Source organism: Dendrobates tinctorius, unplaced genomic scaffold, assembly GCF_039654945.1.
Source record: "Dendrobates tinctorius isolate UK_male_01 unplaced genomic scaffold, ASM3965494v1 ptg000063l, whole genome shotgun sequence".
Classification (NCBI taxonomy): Eukaryota; Metazoa; Chordata; class Amphibia; order Anura; family Dendrobatidae; genus Dendrobates; species Dendrobates tinctorius.
This window is the reverse complement of record NW_027361731.1, coordinates 6096140-6102139: the sequence shown is the minus strand read 5'-3', so window position 1 is coordinate 6102139 and position 6000 is coordinate 6096140. Positions and strand designations below refer to the sequence as shown.

The 6000-nt window shown below is 41.5% G+C and overlaps 1 pseudogene; it reads right to left on the bottom strand.

Moving 5' to 3' along the window:
* Positions 1-2363: 2363 nt before the first annotated feature.
* The window catches only part of LOC141094235 (uncharacterized), a 29397-nt pseudogene continuing 25760 nt past the window's right edge, over positions 2364-6000 (bottom strand).

The window sequence follows — 6000 nt, the reverse complement described above, 5'->3', positions numbered from 1 at the left end:
TTTTGGGTCGTTTATTTTCTGTTGGTATTTGGTTTATTCTATAAAACTCCCATATAATATTCCATCCTTGATCGCACGCCGCGCGCATCATGTTTTCGTACAATTTGACAATAATATATATAGGTTCTCTCCGTCTGAGTTATTTTTGATGGTCAACAATATACGATTTTCCTGTAACTCATTTCTCACACTCCAGGTATGATAATGACTTCTCTCTGTGTGGGATTTTTGATGTTTAAAAAAGTTGTCTACTAGTTGGACAACCCCTTCTCATTCCTCATGTTTGGTCCTGTTAACATAAAAATACTTATACAATCCTCCCATGCTGGCGCCATTTCAGCAGTGTCAGCATTTGCTTTCTTAGGACTTTTTGAGGTTTTTATATCATGTGAGCCCTGTGCCCAATCAGCGCTGGCGTCACTGTCCCCACTTTCGGACAAATCGAGCATCATGAGACAGAGCAGCCGCAGCCCTGGCTTCCTGATGATGTTCAAAATGTCCGAAGGCGGGAACAGTGAAGCTGCCGCTGATTGGACGCAGGGCTCGTGTGATGTGACAAACTCAATTAAGCCCCAGGACAGTGAGTCTCGACACCGCTGAAGTGGAGCCGGCACACCAGCGAGTATGAGTGTTCTTATTTTAATGAGGCCAAACATGAGGAATGAGTTCATTAAGAAAAAAAAATTATACATATCTATATACATTATATATTATTATTATCCCTTGATTAGACAATTCGCTGACAATAGGAGAAAACTAAACTTTATTGATTCCAAATGTAAAACTATACCCACAATTCACCCCCTGAAGGTTAGTCAGAAGGTAACTAATAGAAAAAACCTATACCCCACTTCTCAGTATATAGGGTGAGGTGACGTATACACACTCACTCTCCAAGTCTCTCATTTCTATAGGTTTCGTCGTCCTCACCAAAGGCGACTCATCAGGAGACTATTTAATACTGACCTATATTCAAGTGAGACTAGACAAAGAAAACCCTAAAATCCTGTATCATGTTATACAAAACGGTCAGAAAACGAGCCACATACTGGCAGATCCCAAACTTCACAGTATATACTTTGTAAGTTTATAAGCCACTCCAGTGGAGGTCAGTCAGGAATAGAAAGTATGTGAAATTACAGTATATACCACTCAGGGAACACGTAACTTCCAGATATAATTTCCTTATTCATACTAAATAATGGCACAGATCTCCCAGACATTATGGCGGCACATATCCCTAGTCTTTATAATGATATTGCACTCATTCCCTGACAGACCGCAGCATGGCCATTAGTTACAAGCTGCTAATGATCTCTGGAGCAGGTAAGTTTTCCCTGAGTGGTAGATATTGTGTGGTCTGAAAACTGAGTCTAGTCTAGGACAATTTGTCTGCACTACTAACTGACAGCTCTTACAATACCAAACTAGGGCAGTCCCTATAGGAGGAAAAACACAATAATTATACTGTATTTTCACATACTTTCTATTCCTGACTGACCACCACTGGAGTGGTTTATAAACTTACGAAGTATATAATTTGAAGTCTAAGGTCTACCTATACATGACTAGTTTTCTGACTGTTTCAGATAAAATGATACAGGATTTTAGGGTTTTCTTTGTCTAGTCTCACTTGAATATAGATCAATATTAAATAATCTCTTGATGAGTCGCCTTTGGTGAGGACGATGAAACCCGTAGAAATGAGAGGCTTGGAGAGTGAGTGTGTATACGTCACCTCACCCTACAAACTGAAATGTGGTGTATATGTTTTTTCTATTAGTCACCTTCTGACTAACCTTCAAGGGGTGAATTATGGGTATAGTTTTATATTTGGAATGAATAAGGTTTAGTTTCATCCTTTTGTCAGCAAACATGAGGAATGACAACAGACAACCCTTTTAAGAAGATCCAATTTCCGTTAAAACTATTCCAACTAGAGATGAGCGACTTTGCCTTTTTTAGGGTCGAGTCGGGTTTCATGCAACCCGACTTTCTCAAAAGTCGAGTCAAACGAAATCAGCCAACTATCATGAAAAGTCGAAGGTCCGACTGAAACACGAAACCCAATGCAAGTCAATCGGGAAGCATAGTCGGCAGGGAGTGGAGGACAGTAAACACACCTACATGCCGGACCGCTTTTTTAAAGTGCTCGAAAACTCTCTCCCCCCGGATGCTACACATGTCATCTCGTTGTCCACAGTGTACGTCCTTGCTCAGTGGCTGAAAAAAGTCACATGCAAGCATTCTGGGAAATCCGACTTTGGCGCTCGTTTTGCCGACAGCATGGCTGACTTAAAGCTGTGGTCGGGTTTCGGTCGGCGAAACCCGACTTTGCCATAAGTCGGTGACTTATGAATCTGGCCGACCTGTTTCGCTCAACTCTAATTCCAACATTATGAACATAAAGGTTTCTCCCCTATGTGACATCTCTGATGTTTATTAACAGTTGATTTCCAAGTAAAATATTTCCCATATTAAGAAAATGAAAAAGGCTTCTCCTCTGTGTGAGTTCTCTGGTGACTAACAAGATGCTCTTTCCGGTTAAAACATTTACCAAATTCTGAACAGGAAAAAGTCTTCACCCCTGTGTGAGTTCTCTGGTGACTAACAAGATGTGATTTCTGGTAGAAACATTTCCCACATTCTGAACAGGAAAAAGGCTTCTCCCCTGTATGAGTTTTCTGGTGACTAACAAGATGTGATTTCTGGTAGAAACATTTCCCACATTCTGAACAGGAAAAAGGCTTCTCCCCTGTGTGAGTTCTCTGGTGGTTAACAAGAACCGATTTTCGGTTAAAATATTTCCCACATTCTGAACAGGAAAAAGGCTTCTCCCCCGTGTGAATTTTCTGGTGACTAACAAGAACCGATTTTCGGTTAAAATATTTCCCACATTCTGAACAGGAAAAAAGCTTCTCCCCTGTGTGACTGCTCTGATGACTAACAAGAACCGATTTCCAGTTAAAACATTTCCCACATTCTGAACAGGAAAAAGGCTTCTCCCCTGTGTGAGTTCTCTGGTGACTAACAAGAACAGATTTTCGGGTAAAATATTTCCCACATTCTGAACAGTAAAAAGGCTTCTCTCCTGTGTGACTACTCTGATGACTAACAAGAACCGATTTAGAGTTAAAACATTTCCCACATTCTGAACAGGAAAAAGGCTTCTCCCCTGTGTGAGTTTTCTGGTGACTAACAAGTTGTGATTTACGTGCAAAACATTTCTCACATTCTGAACAAGAAAAAGGCTTCTCCCCTGTGTGAGCTCTCTGGTGGTAAACAAAATGTGATTTATGTGCAAAACATTTCCCACATTCTGAACATGAAAAAGGCTTTTCCCCTGTGTGGATTCTCTGGTGCTTAACACAATTTATTTTATTGCTAAAACATTTCCCACATTCTGAACAGGAAAAAGGCTTCTCTCCTGTGTGTATTCTCTGGTGCTTAACATAATCTGATTTATTGCTAAAACATTTCCCACATTCTGAACAGGAAAAAGGCTTCTCCCCTGTGTGAGTTATTCGGTGTGTAACAAGATTCCCTTTCTTGTTAAAACATTTCCCACATTCTGAACAGGAGAAAGGCTTCTCCCCTGTGTGAGTTATTTGGTGTGTAACAAGATTCCCTTTCTTGTTAAAACATTTCTCACATTCTGAACAGGAAAAAGGCTTCTCCCCTGTGTGAATTCTCTGGTGTACATCAAGATTCCATTTCCAGTTAAAACATTTCCCACATTCTGAACATGAATAGGACTTCTTTGCTTTAGGAGCTGTATGTTTTTTAATGCCTCTTTTGTGACTTTGATTTTCCTTAGTAGTCGGTAATGAATCAGAAGATGGGACCTGTTCCATAGGATCAGATGACTGATCTTTACTGTGAATAGATGATGGTATATCTGGAGTAACAGCAGTCACTTCAGTTGTATTTTGTAGGATCTCAAGATCATCAGATTTAAAAATTGGAGATGTCAGCTGTCCTTCTATTCTCCTGGTACAGTCATCTGCTAAGACAAAAAACAATTATTTTTTAATAAAATATCCTTGATTTTTATATTTTTGAATATTTCTACTTAAACTGTTCATAAAAATGGGAAGCTACTTAACTATTTACCAAGACAATGACAGTTCACAGTCTCATAGAATACCTTGCAGGATGAACCAGTAGTGTGTGGTGATCCCAATCCACTCGCCTGTCACATTTACTTTCCTTGCTTTGGCAACGGTAAATGTATTTTACTCCTGCCAATAAAGCCTATTTGAGTCTGAGTTCAACTTTTTATTCATTCTGCCTCCCAATTATCAAATAAAAAGAAACCAATCAATGTTATGTAGGCGAAAATAATACCAATTCTCATCTCACAAAAAAACAAGTCCCCACTCAGGTCCATCATCTGTCAATGGAAAAACAGAGGTTCCCACACTATTAGTGGCTGAAAGGCTGTTGAAAAGCAACAAGGTTTCTATAAAAGAATCCTGCAAAATCCGCTCTCACTTCTGAGTCTTGCAGTGTGCTCACACAACATTTAGGATCCCTGTATTTAGCAATATTATAGTGAGAAGAACCCACTTAATTTATAGCGTGTGTCTCCTGGAGCACAATCTGGGCACTATGTGTTGGGTAATAAAATGGCAAATGTGTAATTTTCACTCTCCAACATCCACTGCATGTTAATTTCCGGAAAGTGACTGTGGAGTGAAAATATTCAGTCCTCCTATAGATTATAACCCTCAGTGAATTAATTTATAAAATGGAATCACTTTATGGGGATTTTGACTGTTCTGGTTTTCTGTCATTTAGTTATATTAGGGCTCCTGCATATGGTGTGTCCAATCTCATCTGGGATCTGTTCCTGGGGTCCAGCTGGAGTAATCTGCTTCCTACTTCAGCCGATTGGAAAGTACCACACCCTACTAAAGCTCAAAGCATATGGCCGGAATCTGCCAGATACAGCGCTGTTCTCCTCTGGTTCAGTCCTCTGTGCTCAGCTCGCGGCTTGTGTATTTGTCTCCTGTTGTGACCGTGGCCAGTTTACTGACTACTCTTGTGTCTTCTGATTCTGTATTCTGTCCTTCTCACATAAGTGAGGCAGGACAATCCCACCACAATCAAGCTATCAAACAGAATGAACAGGTAAAAAAAGACAGAATAAAGAAATATATATATATATTACATCCTCAACAACAATGTATGAACAAGGGGAGAGCTCCAACAGTAAACCGGAGATGCACTCATTAATGGTGGAGCATTGGAGCTACTATGAGTCCTGACCAGAAGATTAGAGAAAATAATATTGCTCCCCATTTCAGGAGGGATTGTGCAGTAATCTGAATTTATTAGGATCGAAAACAATATAATTTATGACATGGAGTGAATCCATGAATCCAGGGCTTGAGCCATGCCAACACATCTCCTGCAGGGGTGAATAAATGTATATTACAGCCATCAGCCACATACAGCTTAGAGATATATCATGGCACAGGTGTAATGGTTTTCCTGTAGTTTATCACATCCTCCTTGAAATAAGTTTTAATACAAACTGAAAAGTCAGCAGGCCTGGATTGTTAATCTGCCCAGGCGGGCAAATACCCTCTGCAATCTTCTGCACAGGCCCTGGTGTGCGCGTATTCTCTCCGTGGACGCGCTGACCAGGACCGCGGTGACATGCATCAGCTCGTGAGCGCAGCCCTCGTCAGTGCGGAGAAGCAGTAGAGTGCGCACTAGGGCCTGTGCAGAAGTTTGAAAAGCCCACCGCCGCCGCTGCCCACTCCTGAAGCTTTCCCAGGGGACTTGTTCCATCCTGTCCCACAGTGGCTCCCAAGTGCTGCTGCTGCGGTGGTGGTAGTGGTGCAGGCGGCGGCTCCTCCACTCAGCCGTTCCCCCGATACTGGAGAACGGGGGTGCAGCCGAGAAGGCACTGAAAGCTGGATGCATCAAGAGGATGGTGCGGCTGGCAGCGGAGCTCCTGCTGCTGCTGGGACTTGTGCTGCTCACTCTGCA